Source organism: Ictidomys tridecemlineatus, chromosome 3 (genome assembly GCF_052094955.1).
Source record: "Ictidomys tridecemlineatus isolate mIctTri1 chromosome 3, mIctTri1.hap1, whole genome shotgun sequence".
In the NCBI taxonomy this organism is placed as follows: domain Eukaryota; kingdom Metazoa; phylum Chordata; class Mammalia; order Rodentia; family Sciuridae; genus Ictidomys; species Ictidomys tridecemlineatus.
This window is the reverse complement of record NC_135479.1, coordinates 193877943-193894616: the sequence shown is the minus strand read 5'-3', so window position 1 is coordinate 193894616 and position 16674 is coordinate 193877943.

Below are 16674 nucleotides of genomic sequence, written 5' to 3'. Positions count from 1 at the left end.
ATTATCTTCATATTTTCAATTACCAAATTTTATATATTCATACATATATAATAAATGTCAGCTTAGAATAATAGAAAACTATATTAAATACCTAATAATTTTCTATAATATAAAAAGACCAAATCCATAACTATAATAAAAAACTTTTATGTTGTAAAAGAAAATGAGTAAATAAACAAACATTCCACTATTTTAAATATGAATAATTCATGATGTTATGATTTTCCTAAATTCTATAAGGTACATTTAGATTTCCTTTAATTCTAATAAATAATGTGGCAATTTTATTAAAATATAAAATGACCATAACTCTTCTCAAGTATTTAAAACCCAAAAAAAGAACATTTATTAAAAAGTAATATTGGGCTGGGGATGTGGCTCAAGCAGTAGCGCACTCGCCTGACATGCGTGCGGCCCGGGTTTGATCCTCAGCACCACATACCAACAAAGATGTTGTGTCCGCCGAGAACTAAAAAATAAATATTAAAAATTCTCTCTCTCTCTCTCTCCTCTCTCACTCTCTCTTTAAAAAAAAAAAAAAAAGTAATATCACTGGGCACAGCACCGCAAATCTGTAATAAGGAGGCTGAGGCAAGAAGATAGTTAATTCAAAGCTAGCCTCAGCAAAAATGAGGTACTAAGCAACTCAGTGAGACCCTGTCTCTAAAGAAAATACAAAACAGAGCTAAGATGTGGCTCAGTGCTCTTGAATTCAATCCCGACTACCAAACAAACAAACAACAACAACAACAAAAGCAATTCACAAAATTCTAGCAAGTGTTGATAAATGGGATTTCATCTAAGGAAACAACATTAAGAAGAGATTGCCAAAAGAATGAGTAGAAATTCTTTAATAGCTACTCATCTGAGAATGAATCAAAATTAAGGATCTATAAAGAACTTAAAAAATGTAATAGCTCATTCAATAAATGGTCAGAGGAACTGAATAGACACTTCTCAAAAGAAAAAGTGAAATTATCAGCAATTGCATGAAAAAAGTGTTCAACATCTTTAGCTATCAGTGAGATGCAAACACTACTGTGAGACCTCATCTAACTGTAGTCAGAATGCAGTCATCAAGAATACATGTAGTAATAAATGATTGTAAGGTTGTGGCAGAGGAACACTTACACACTCTTGGTGGGAATATAAATTGGTGCAACCATTATGGAAATGCTATGAAGGTTTTTCAAAAATATAAAACAGAACCACCATATACTAGTTATACCATTTCTAAGTATTTATTTGAAAGAACTAAAGTCAGTCTGGTTTAGAGATACATGTATACCCACGTTTATCACAGCACAATGAGAAATTGATAAGTTATGGAATTAGTCTAGTTATCAGTCAACATATGAATGGATAAAGAAAACATGGAAAGTGAGTTTGATTGACCCATACAGTAGAGTGAAATTTTATCATTTGCAGAAAAAAATGGGTGGAACTGGAAAACATCATGCTAAGTGATGTTAAATAGAAAAGATAAATATCATAAGTTTTGTCTCATGTGGAAACTTTAAGGAAGGAAAAGAAAAAAAAAGAAGAGAGACAAGGTAGAGGAAGGGTGTCAGGGTAGGAGGAAGTGAGGGTAAGGGCAGGTATTGAGGAGTAAAATTGATCCAATTGTTTTATACAGGTATGATTATGCCACAAACCCCCCCACTATTATGCATAATTGATATACACCATAAAAGAGTATTAGACAGAAAAATTAAAAGTAGTGTATATGAAGAGTTGACATTAGTTATGCCATTTTTCAGAATGTATTATAGTGCTTTGTTAGAAAAGAAAAAAACAACACCTTTCAGCATGGAAAAATTCCAGACATCCAGAGTGTAAATGAATAAGAATTAGGGAGAATTCTAATGCTAAATATTACTAATTCTCAAAAATATCTGATGATTATGATGAAGGGGAAGAGATCGCATCCAGTGGGAGAAAAATTGTTTTACCTAGTTAGTCTCGTATCCAGGGAATTCTGTAAGGATAGTTAGGTATTTTAAAGTTCACAGGAAGCATTAGTTAAAAAGAAATACACTGCTTAGAAAATAGCAAGTAAAGAAGTCAAAAGGTAAGTTGAAGGCTTTCAGTCAACTAGAAAATTCAAGGAAGACAATGACTGAGAACAGCTTGAGGAAGCAGGCTAGAAGAGGGGATCTTGTGAGTTCATGCAGATACATTTGTAGCTAAGGCTAGTGAGGTCATTGAGAAAGATTTTAGAGTAGTATGGTTAAATTTGCTCTTCCACTTGTTGATAAGACTGTTGCACCATAATGAGCAAGTAAATAGAAGAGCACAGGATTAGATGCAGGAACCAGTTAGGAAAGGGCTGATCCAAATCAGAGGTGGTGGGAATTTGCTCTGGAATTGAAAAAAGCAAACTGATTCTGGGGGAATATTTACAAATCAGAGCCCAAAAGTCTTAGTAATTGATCAAATAGAAGTGGAGACAGTGATTTGGGCTAACTCATTGAACTAACTAGAGGGCAGTGTTATAAATTACCAATTTCAGTTATTTCTCAGCCCATCTCAAATCTCACATTATGTGCCTTTACCTATTACATATAAATGTCCCTCTCACATAACTTTCACAAATACTTTAAAATACACCACCTGCAATCAACACACACACACACACACACACACACACACACACACACATACACATGCACAATCAAAATGTAACCTCTCAAAGAAGGTAAAACCTGATTGCATTTTTTTAACACAACATGAAGCAAAGTGATCATACTTCTTTGCAAAATGGGTGTGCCCAGAATTATATAGTTACCATTTCTGAGCCTTAAAATCAATATCCTGTTTTTCACCAGCAATCATGTATCTTTTCAGTTTTTTTTCTTGCTATTTTAGCTTTAACTGTTTTATGATATTTTGGGATTTTTAGGTTTCTATATATCTCTTTCAATCTATTTACCAATTCTTGATACCATTTTCTTTTCTATGGGACTATCACAGCAAACAGTGCTCCCTTTAATAAGGTGCTAGAGTGACAGCTACATGGTTGCCACAGGAATATTTTCTTACCACTGTTATAAGCTGGTTACATCACACACTAATTATCCCACAGTCAAAAACCAAAACAACAAAAAGAAGTTTGCCTGAGACCTGCATAGTAGGCTAGTTCAGGTTCTTTAGTCACACAAACAGACAAAGACTACCCTCTGCCTCCATTGGTAATCCAGACAGAGCTTTTAATGTAATGGATTAAATAGATGGAAGAAAAGACCAATTCAAAAAACTTTGTAATATGAAAATATTATTCCCAATCTCTAGTTTATGAATTAATAGTTGCATTTTCTGAACTGATATAAATATATATATATATATATATATATATATATATATATATATATATTTAAATTGAAGATAATGAATTTCTACTTTGGGAGTGTCACAGCCATCCACGAGAACATAACATGGGTTAAAAATGATCATAAACGTTTCATAAAGATCTAAAATCTACAGCTATAGCTTCATCAGTAAAGAAATATTATATTACTATATCTTAATGTAGGTATTTAGTTTACTCTCCGTTGATTTTACATCTCTCTTTGTCAATTTGTAGGCTGCTCAGTTAACATTATTCCTGCCTTGGGAAATTTATCCATGCATCCTTCCTTCCTTCTCCCCTAGTCTGCAATATGTGAAGAAATTATAAAGACTGAAAGTATATTGACTTTTTGTAAATTAAACAAGAAGTTAGGAGCTTAAGCTAAGCTAAAAAATTCAGTTTCTGTATTTTCAGTTTAATACAATTTCTCACAAAGTTATGTGAATATTTATATTGCTTATAAATTTTATACCCTGTAGTGTGTATATAGGTAGAAGACTGGATAAAATGGAGACCCAATGGTGTATGCATGCTTGGCATTTGTGGATGAGTTAATAAAATAACTGATTTAGATACCTATCATAGAGGATGGAACAACTTCACAAATGTATAGTACTTGGAATTTTTTATTATTTTTTAAAAATTTCCAAATATTCTTATTAAAGTAAAAATGATAATAAACATTAAACACAAGCAGGATGCTTAAGTTTCTATAAAGTAGTGACGGAAAAAAATAAAATTTCAATGTTCTTGATCTGTTCAGTATTTTTGAAGTTGATTATTTTATTATCATTTAATGTTATGGAGTAAGATCTCCACAGTATCTCTTCTTGTGCTTCATGTTTCATTAGTTCTTCAGCAGAGATGTGCCTTTACAGTGTATTTTTTTTAAAGTACACCATGGTCAACATTTTGAAATTTCTTTTCTTCATTTAAAAAAAAATAATTTAAATATTTATCTACATAATGTAGTCATAACTTAGGGTAATAAAACAATGACTGTAAATAAATTTCATTTTAAAGAAATATATTTTAAATTAACTAAAATTGCATGAATTTTCAGTCTTCCTTTTGCTTAATGTAGTTGAATACTCTATCACAAAGTATGATCTGAAAATATATCAAGTGTTGCAAGTACTGCCATGGCAGTTTCCATAACTGGAATATACATTACTCTTGGGTTTATATCACCATTTGATTTAATTTGATCAGTTTAATTAAATCAAATAGTGTTATAATTCTCAAGGGACAAATTGCTCTACTTAGGATAACACCATTAGAAATACTTGAAATATGAGTATTTTTATAGTGTATGTGAAGAGCTAGCTAAAAATGTAATGTTAAAGAAAAAAGGCAAATTTCAAAGGACCACTAGAAATCATAGATTGTAAGCTTTTGTTAATCAGAAAACTGACAAAAAAGTGAGTCATGTAAATAATTGTAAGATTTAAGTAATAAATGTTATATTAAAGAGCCACATAAAGTAGTATATAGTGTGATTTTACGTAGATGAAAATAAAAATGGATTTACATAGTGTATATTTGCTTTGGAATGATATGTCTTGAAACATATCAGCATCCTTATTGATGGAAAATACTTCCCCAATTTCCAGTTAAATTTATCCCTTAATTCACACTGAGCATTTATTAAATACTTGGTGGTGTTTGAACATACTGGGTTACAAATTTACCAAGTGGTACCTGGGCATCTGTTCATCTTACCACATTTAAATATTGTGTAATATTTTCAAATAGACTACTACCCTAAATCGAAGGTAGTTTCTGCATGTGTGACTCAAAATGAAGACTGAAGGAGCTGATGAAAGCTGTGTTTCGAGAATAATATGGCATGGTTAATCAAAGATGGAGACTATGGAAATCTGTTCATTTATTTTAATTTGAACAGCAGGAGTTAAGATTATGCACATGAACCAGATGGATTTAGTTCAAGGATTAAATTCAACACCTTTAAATAATTGGATTTTAACTCACTGGGTTAAAGAATTGAATCTAAATACTTCTAAAGCCTTAGAAGTAACCATGTCTCCAAGAAGTTCTGAGTTTTTTAACAAGAGAATAACATAAGAAAACAAGATTTGAGTACTTTGATATGTTTGTTACTACAGCATACAATTGCTCCAAGTTACTCCCATCTCATATAGCAAGATAATATATGTCTTTTCTAATCTGTGATATACACATCCCAATAAATGCCACTACAAACATCTGTTGAGTTACCAGTGATGACTCTAACTCTAATCCATGAATTATTCTAGCCTCCTCCCCATGTCTGTAACATTACGCTCCAACTAGAAGATAACTGTTCAATTTTAGTATATATGTATAGTAAAATCATAATTAATCTGTAACACTGTGAGAAACAACACTTTATACTAGAGTACGGTGTTTATGTTCATTTATTTTGCTTTTAGTTTTATATTCTCTAGTTATTTTTAAGTCACATATATCTGTTCGTTTTCTGTCACCTCCTTTAAAGGGATTACTTCATACATTTGTAATATGATAAGAATCTTTCATCACAATGGTACACTTTAGAAGAAATTTGGCAGTTTTTGTAAAAATAAACAGTCTTACCATAATATCCAGCAATTATGCTCCTAAATATTTACCCAATTGACTTGAACTCTTACGTCTACATAAAAAAAATATCTGCCTGCAATTATTTATAACAGTTTTATTCATATCTTCCCCAAACTAGAAATAATCTTCTTCTGTATAGAGTACCAAACTAGATAATGTGTCCTTGAAAACGTTTATTTTCTTCTATAATTGAAATAGTCTTTTGTATTTGTCCATATGTTGATCTTACATATTGAATGTCAAGAAACATTATTTACCATAAGAAAGTGCTATTGAAGAGTGAAGTATATTAAATATTGATCTATACAACACAATGACAATCCAATTTTAGCAAATACATTCACACAACTTTTATTTGACAGCTGATATACTCGACCTCTATTTTCTGGATGATTTGCTTTTGTTTTTCTTTATATATATCATCTATAAATTTCCTCTGATCCCTGGGCTGATGGTCTGATGGTTCCCTACTTCTTCATCCAGCTGGCCATAGCACGAGGTGTGGCACCACATTTGAGACATCAAGTGGCTGGCAGAAGCAGCAGCAGCACTGAATACTTCTCTTATCATCATTTGGGACAGCAATGAGTCAGCATCCCTGACAGTGATACTTCTGGTTATCCGTGACAAGTCCTGCTTCCCCACATATTGAAGTATGAACATTAGAGAAGCAGGCCAAGGCAAGCATATAAAGCAGGGTTTATTTTAAAAGGAGTAACATAGACTTCTCCCAGGAGGGAGAAGGGGGCCATAGCTGGTATCCTGGTATCCCAAGAAGCAAAGTGTTCTACCCTATTTATGTCCTAGGCTTCTTTTGTTTTCCTGCCTTTTCCCCCTTATCTTTCTCCTTTATGCATGACTAGGTCCAGGACTAGGCCTAGGAATGTTTGGTGCCATGGATCAAAGGTGGTAAATAGGTGGGCTGAAGGGGAAAGGGCAGGATGGAGTATCCAAGAACACATTAACAACCTTATAGCTCCCTGTAGGGAGGCAATTCCTGGGACAGGTTACCTTGGCAACAGGTTGGAGCAGGTTCTTGATAAGGTGGAGGAAGGGCTCTGAAGGATAAACATTTTTTTATCATCAGGCATCTGTGTGCTGTCCTTTGAAAAGATGTAATTACTTGGTAGTGAAAGGGTTTTCAAGAATGATTGTCTTTCAGATTTAACCAAGAGTTAAAGTGAGGACTCCATTCACCACACATGTGTTTTACACAGGATTACAGGATTGCAAGGCAGAAGCTGATGTGCTAGTAAATGTTACCAGACCCAAACTGACAATGTTTAATAAAACTAATAACAATATTTTGTTAGCAATTAAAAAGAAAATCCTAGAACCAGGTATGAATGGACAGAATGTATAGGCAGCAGACATATACAGAAAATCTTGTATATAAATCTACATATCTTCTCGCCTTACATAAATAAAATTAATGGTTTCATAAGTAGAATCATTCATGCTATAGTCTATATATCTATATATCTATGTTGAAGAAAGTTTTATGAGATCGCATTTCTCCGAGATTAACTGTTCTTTTGTGGATTAACTGTTATTTTGTTCTTTTGTAATATGGTCCTGAATTTTCTGTTTCATAGAGAGTAGTTTCACCATTGTTTTCACAGAGGACTTACAGACAGTGGTGGCCATAGAATTGATATGTTTTTGATAACCTAAGAGATGGCTCTCGCTATTTAGATTTCATGGTGGTAAAAGTTCACCAGCAGCAGTGAAGAAACTTGAGAACTACACGGTGGTGGGGAGAGAGGAGGAGGAAGAAGGATGGGCTGTATGATTATAAGTTGTTCTGAGCATAATGTGTAAGAGCCCACTTCCTGCCACCCTAATATACCAACCAGGGGGATTTGCCTAATTCCTTCCAGAATATAACTATATTTCTTTATTCATTACACTGTGCATTACTCTGCTCACATAATATATATGTATGTTCTGGTTCCATTTCCTTGGACATTAAATGAGTCCGTGTTTATAAGACATTTCCATCTTCACAGTAGATGGAAATATCATGAACATAAGTGATTCTCAGTCTCAGGACTGAGCATTACTTTCGTTACAAAGTACTTTGATTACAAAGCAGACTCAAGACTAACACCTTCTCTAAGCTCTTACACACATTCTCATTTACTTGGTTTGAGCATAAGACCTAGACATTAAAACAAAACAACACAAGATTCCCCAAATGACATTTAACATTCATTGTTTAGCAGCAATTCACAAGCTCTAGTTTGCATCAGAATCTTGTGGCAGGACTTTATAAACACAGCTCGCTAGAGCTCATCTCCAGAATTTCTGACTCAGTAGGATTAGCATGAGGCCTAAGAATTTACATGTCTAACAAGTTTTTAGGGGATGTTAATGTTGTTATTCTCAGGACCATATTATGAGAACCATTCATCTATTTTCATGCTTCAAATTTTAAGACAGTTACAAATCACTTGGGAATTTTGTTAATACACATATTTTCCATCAGCAAATCTAGTGACTGATATTTTGCATTTTCAAAAAATTAATGGAATAAAAGAGCTTGTATGGATGTTAATGTTCTATTTTTTTATTTAGGTAATGAGAAAATACTACTAAAATACAATGGTAAGAAGAGTTCTAGAAACCATTTACAAAATTACATCATTCATTGCAGTATTTCTCAGATTTTATGCAGCCATGTGCCACATAACTGTGCAGCTATCAGTTATGGACAATATATACAATGTTGTTGGTCTTTTAAGATTATATTACCTAGTGATGCCAAAATCAGATAAAATTGTGCAGATACACTCTTATGCTATTCACACAATGACTAAATGGCTTAATGATGCTCTTCTCAGAATGTACCCTGGTCATTAAATGGCACATAAGTTTCTTGTAAAATACTTACAAGAAAATGTAATATGAAACATTTCTAAACGTTTCTCATTAAGAAAATATTTTAACCAAACCCTATTAACATTGGTTCATTCTACAAACTAAATAGGATATAACATTGGAGATGTCACTATGGTATTTCACCACCCCTCCACCATTGGAGAGATTGTGTCAGGGAGAACAAGTTTCTTCAACCAAGCAGAAAAATGCATTTGTATTTTTCTTTGAGGCATAGTTACAGATGATTAATTTTTTATTATTGATAGCATAGAGGAAATGAGAATAATATTGTAATTTTTAGAGGAAGATAAAATTGTTAATATGCTCTTTATACATTGGACAAAAATTTTTGCCTCTGTTTTTTTTTTCCCAGCATTCATTACAATGAGTGACATTGCTAAGTTTATACAGAATGAATGAATTGCTGTCTAAGTTTATATATTTGGAAAACAAAGAATTTATTAATGTGATTGCAATTCATAACCTGAAAACCTCCAAAATACCGGTTGTTAATTGTTACTTACTGTTATTCTAATAATATGAATGATGCCATTAGTATTAAAAAAGCTGAAAAAAAATCAGAGGTTGAATTAATGTGACGATACAGAATTATGTAAGTATAACTGTAAACTTGAACCCAATCAGAATTAGTCAACTGACATTTAAAAGCATGAATAGGAGTTGAAATTCTTTCCATCATTGGAACTACCTGTTGTTAATTACCTAATTAAAAAATACATAGGATGAAATCCAAATTCTGAAAATTGTATCTGCATAGCTATGTGTTTATAAACTATATAAGACATTAAATAAGACGTAAAAATATGAATACCTGAAGTTCTAAAAAATTAATGATATTTCATTTCATCTATTCCTTTGGATAAGAATTATATTGTATCATATTGAGCATAGACCATGGAATTTTTTTGTGTAGCATATTATATATTAATGTCTTTGCTAATAAAAGTCAACTGTCCTTTTACTTACAATTTGCATTAACAGCTCATCAATATAAATGGAAATGATTTATTAAAATAGTTCTGAGTGGAGACTGAATGGCTCAGGGGATTGATTGGTAATGGTATATGTAGTCTTTTATTTCTAGGTCACTGCTTTAAATTACATCTTGGCAGAGTGGAAGCTATTCAGTGACATATGGTGTGTGGAATGGGGTGGTGATGTCAGTCTTATTTTCAGTAAGTGCTGTCCATTTAGGTTTCAATATTTCAAGGAAACTAAACATGATTATAAAGCTTGTCTCCATGGATTCAAAACATCATTATATATACATGTGTAAAAAAGTATTCATGAGAGAGATTAATGTGACCAAGAATAGAAAAAATATTATTCATTGAAACATTTCAACATGAAAATATTTTGCCTGACCTATGTTAGCAGGTTGAACAGGCGTGAAAATAAATCTTTCAGGATGATTTAAGTTAATAGCTCCTTTTCAGTTTTATTTCTAATGACTTGATAAAATGCATAGCTCTTTCAAAGTTAGATTTTAAGTTTATTTTTCTATTAAGTTGACATTAAGGTATTTTATAGAAATTAAATTTGAAATCTCATGAAAATAAGTTAGAGATTAAAATAATAAAATTTTAGATTTGAGAAGGACTAAGGAGTCTTTGCAATACTATCCTATAGATAAATAAGTATAAAGCTAAAATGACTTCTCAAGTTCATGGAGTTGTCCTGAACGATAGCTAAGCCTTAAGTTCCAGCACAAAGGTCTTTTCAATTCACTTACCACCTCCAGAGTCAGTTGAAGTCTAACTTCATAGTGGTGGCAACAATAACCATTTTTTTCTTAGGTTAAAGTAAAGCAGTGTTAAAGAAAACAGGCTTAATCAACAACAATTTTATTTCTGTACACAAACAATAGAAATTCAGGAAATGCTACTTTAAAAAATTAAATATAATTCAACAACAACAAAGAGTAATTAATACTTAGTAATACATCTAATACATGAACTAATCCTGCAAGAAATGTGTACATGGTTATTCAGAAACATTGTGAATTATCTAGTTAAATGGAAAAACATGTCATAATAGACCTGGTTTACAAGTGTAAGTTTCAAACAATTAACGTTTCTCCTCATGTGTGTCTTTGACTTGATGTGATTCCAATTTCATCAGTGTATTGAAAGAAGAGGAGATAAACAAATTTTTGAAAGATTTTTACTCTATATCCCTGAACTAAGATTAGTGGACATGGACTTTTTTAAAGTGAGATCTGTCCAGCTAATTTGCTTTTCCAGTGAAATGTGAGCAGAAGTATATACTTGACCAAGAAAAAGAGAGACAGACTAGTAACATCTGCCACCCAAAATTAAAGTATTTAATTTGGATGACTGGGAAAGAGATAGAAGTATACTCATGCCATAACCATCCACAGATGGGTGCACAGAATAGTATGTGATGTTAAAAATCTTAGCACAGCAAATATGTTAAGGCACCCATTCAGGCACAACAGGTTAGTTGCAGCTGGATGAGGTTAGATGCTAAATTAACTTGGCCGTGAAATATTCCTTAAGAATAAAACATAAATATTCACGGAGAATAAATTTCATTCATAAAAAATGATTTTGTATTATTATTTTATTACCTCAAAGAATTTGTTAGCATGTATAAAGAATTTTTTAAACTCAGTTCTTAAATATTTATTTTTAATTGTAATTGTGTCAAAAATATTTTTCAATTAAATTTTATTACTAGTGTTTTATTTCTCTACAAAAAGTCATCCTAAACTTAGTTTTCTATCAATATTCCTAAAAGCAAGAATAACCCTTTTTATTATAGCACAAAAACGGCTAATGAATACACCCTTCCATCTTTGTATTAATTACACGCTCTGTGTGTGCTTAGGTGTCCAATTTACAGAAAGCAATTTTCTCCTTTATTTAGGTTTCTGAATGGTGTACAAAATAGTATAATGGGCAACATACTGAGATGCTAATAGCCTACATGCAGGGCTTTTCCCATCCCCCTCTTCATAGCTATGCTATTCCTTTAAGACATAATTTAATTAATTATAATTCTGTTAAAATAGTGTTCTACCTTTGAAGACAATCTTCATATTGAGCAAAGAAATTAAATAGATCTTAATGAAAATATATGCAAATATTTTTCATATATAACATTTTATATACCTTTGCCTAGATTTTGCATTAGTTATCAATTGTGAAGACTCAGAAAATATGTCAAAAACATAGATAATCATCGATATTATGGTAATGACATTTTACTTAAAATTTATTGAAAATTAAATTTAAAATTTACCTAAAAGTTAATTAAGCATATTTATTTTTATCTATCCATAATTTGTAAAATAGTATATCAACTGGGAGACATATTCAACAAAATTCATATTTACCTTGAATAATAATAAATAATAATTATTAAAGTTTCAGCTCACAAATTGAAAGGAATAATTTTATCATTCATTATTTCTAACATCCAAACTCTTCTTTATTTTCACAATCACCCTGAGTACATCCATTATGTCCAAAATTGCATCATTAAGTAATATACATAATAGAGTTTCCTTGAAGTCTTTTAATTCTCTCCTATACTTAGTTTGACTTCAAATCAAATGCAATGGTATAAAATTTACATTTTGTTTAAACATTTTATTATTGATATTTACATTTGCTTTACATTGATAGTTCATACACAATTAAAGAAAATCAAGAGTATTAGAGTTCAGTAGTGAGAAAATGAAACAAATTCTCCAATAGACACACAAGTACCTTACAAATATTGAAAAGCAGGATTATAAGAAAGACTCTGAACTCCTTTGGATTTTAGAGGAAATTATTTTGGTTCCTATATATTTGTAAATTTTAAAAAATCCATTATTTGCACATCATTAATAAAATTTTTGTCAGTTTATTATTATTTAGTTGCTGTGTACCAGGAAGGGTTCCAGAAAGAAAATTAGATTCTGACAAAACATCTTCATTTATATCAATAATTTAATATTATTTATGCCAACAATAAACAATATAGACAATATTTAAAAGATCATGAGAACAACAGTTGACTTTTGAAATCTGAGCAATTCTTAGAGTTGTCAGGAAGAATTCTTACTTTTTATAACATTTTACATGCCTCTGCCTAATCATATTCTTCAGTTCTTGCTCCAGCTCCTCTATCGTAAAGAAGCTCAATAGGAAACTCTGATGTCTTTCCCATGTGCTATTAAATGGAAAGGGACACAAATTAAAGATTGTTTTTGTTGACTCTATAAAATAGGATGCACAATTAAACCCCACCATGTTCCTATCTCAAAAGTCCATGAACATGCCTGCAAAATTCAAGTAAATATACACAAGCACACACACACAATGACATCAGACTAATTAGAATTGAGGGAATCATAAAAATTCATCAGGACTTTGTAAATATTAGGATGAGTAATAGATCTGCTTCACATAAACTACTATCTTTTTTAGATCTAAGTTCTTACTAATTGTAAGATGTCACATAATTTATGATCATCAAGAAAGAAAAACACATCCTATTTAAATTTATAAAATCAATGTTTTGATTGTAAAAACCAAACTAATTTCAATGATAATAATATTTAAAAAGTCACATAAAACTGATGACATATGCTGACATATTAAAATAGGAAGAACACAAAACAATTAACATTTGATTCTCATCCTGACACTAGAAGGTAAGAAAGCTGTGCTAGTCTGGAAAGGAGAAACAAAAAGAAACTCAAGTGGAAATACTTCCCGAAATTCATAATACCTATATGTGATTGCCTGGCATTAGGTCTCAGCTAGTGCTTTATATAAACCTCTGACCTCCATCTTAATGTAGTAGTCAGTGAACCCAACACAGAAAATATAAAATAAAACCATTTGTCAGCAGAGTGATCCCATCAGCATGGTCCATTACAGGAAAAGTACAAGGAAACTGGTCAAGAAGTCCTTGTCGTAAACTATTCAATCTTCCATTTGCCCGCCTGCACTACAGTTACGAGGATTCTTTGAGTAGGTATAGTTTTGGTAAGTTCATTACAGAGTGGGATTTGCTCTTTGGAACTTCACTTCAGCAGATGTATCTTTGGGTCACGGGTCCAGTTATTAGGCAGCACAATATTTGAAAGAATGGAAGAAGTTTCACTATAGGCAGAGAAATGTTTGAGTTCCTGAAAAGATAAAACATGAAGTACTCACTATCCATGTCAACCTGGTCACTGATTATTCATCCAAATAGAATTCTGCTAGCACCCTCGGTCTTTTGGGGAATTTTTAATAGTGCCAGCATTTCGGCAGTTTTTCACAACTGCTGCTTGAGTGGCTAACAGAGACTATTTCCTCAGCATTCTGTGGAGTGGCAAGTCAGCTGTGTGGGTACAGCTGTCTTCAGCTCAACAGAGAGGAAAATGAAAACCTCATTTAACCTCCAGCCTGTGCAACACTGTGATTCAGTTTAGCAGAAGTTTTCATTGAAAATAAATTTATAAACCTAGTACCTGTATCCCAATGGAACCATTGTCAATTGGTTAGAGCCTAAAGAAGGAGTAAGTAATTAGCACCATCTTAACTATCACGTAAACCAAATAGTATTTAATTTAAATGTCCTTAATATGATTTTACTATTGTTGTGATGGCTCTAAAACTCAAATTGAGTAAATAAATCAAGAAGCTCAGTACCTGCTAGAGGATACATCCATATTTTTTATAAACATTTTACTAGCAGATGATTAATGAAGACTTTTTCACTTTTCTCTAAAAGATGAAAATAATGTCAAAAATTAAACAACACTCAAATTAACTTGTTTACTCCAGATAGTTTTTAAAATTTTTTATAACTATTTTATGTACTCTTTGTCATTTGACCTTTACTTACAGTATAAAAAAAGATAAGATGAATATTGAAACAGAACTATCTTAGTATTTTCAAGTACATCTTTTACCATGAGGGAGTGTATATTTCTTTCCACTCTTTACTATCTACCTAAATGAAAAATATTATCTGTGACTCCTTTCCTAAACTGTATTCCTTTTTCAGATCTTAAATATTTATTGGAAATTAGAAATGGAAATTGTTTCCAGTAGACTAATGTGAAGTCGAATAGATAAATGTGTTCCCAAGAGTGGATACAAAGATGTAGGAGAGGGTAGTTTTGCCAGGTATGATAAGTGACAGTTAATTAAGCTTGAAGTAAGAAGCAAACATATTTGCATTCATGTTTGTATAGGACACACTTGTACTAACGACATACACTGTGTTTTGATACCTAAGATTTAGATTTAATTGGGCAGTCTATGTTTTTATTTGCTAAATCTGGCAACTGAAAAGTCATTTATGGTAGATTTCCTAAGGTCAAATTCCTTAGAGATTCTGTATAATCCTTTCATTTTTAATCCTCTGATGCTTGGCTGTGTAAACTAAAAATAATCTAATTTACCAGAATAATTTAGGCTTCCATCATTCAAATTATAAGAGATTGAGGTAGTAATCAGATAGGATAAAAATTTCATATCACTATGGGAAGATCCACATACCTCAGGCATATTTTGGCCTTTCTGTTCATAAAGCTGGCAAAGTAACCCATTTCTGAGACATGGGAGAATAAAGAACTCTGACATTAGTCTAAGCATTACAAAACTTTTGTGTTTGTATGTCAAGTTGTTAAAAATTTTTACCAAATCTGGCCCTACCTCATATTACTTTTCATGAAGAAAATTCACTTGAGTTATGTCTAACACAAATTTTATACACATAACTGAAAATACATGCTGTCACAGGAGATGGAATATATTGCATGCTGACAGGGGTTTGACCATCAGTCAAGAAGCCTACTGCTGATTTTACAGATGTTGCTGGGTATCACCACTTTAGTGTTTTATAAAACTGGACTGGTCCATCTCTCTCTCCCTAGGTTATCATCTGTAATTCTGGAAACTAAATATATAAAACTATGTATGGTTATTCGATAGCAGGAAAAGCAATAAATGTGCCCCTAAATTTTTCATGTATGTGATGAATAAAAAAACAATGTGCAGTAATGATTTGTGACACTTTAGACTCCACTACCTCTTTTAGTACTCTTCTGTTTTCTAGAGAGAAAGAGAAAGAAGTAGACAAGGTGTTGGGGAGAGAGAAAGAAAAGCCTTTTTTAATGATTATCAAATAGTTAGAAATTTAATATGTACCTTTTAGGAAACCTTCACATTATTATAGTCTCAAATGAATGGTAACAGCAATTCCATGGAGAAGTTACGAATGTAAGATTTCATATAGTTCATAAAGCCAAATCTTGAAGATATTTTTTAATTAGGACTCATCTTTGCTTATTTCTGATACCTCACTTAACAGTTTTCAATGGTGAGTCCAAATGCAATTCAAAATCCTTCTGCTAATCCCTAGCACTGCCCTCCCTGTGCTCATCTCCAGCATTCAGTCTGTTACCCTGGAATCTCAGGTGCTCCACTGACAGCACCTGGGGAAATGACTGCCAGGTCCACAAACAGAGATGCAGACTGATCAGGAGGCTGGGCACACAATCTTCTCTGGAGTGAAATGTGAGTGTATGAATCAGACCTGATGAACTGAAGGACCTAGGTTGAGTGACTTTTAAAGTGTTGAGGCCCTACATATGCAGGATAAGCCTGGAAATAAAATTTTTATGACTTTTTAGGTAGATTCAAATCACAACACTAAAAAATTTAACATAACATTTCAAAGGGGAACATTGTTAGCACATGCTCCCATAATGATGAACAAAAATTTAATGTAAGATTTTTGTAGGCTGTTGAACAATTATTTACCTCAAGACAAGCACTGGTAAAGAGAAGTTCATTTTGGCTACTCCAAGC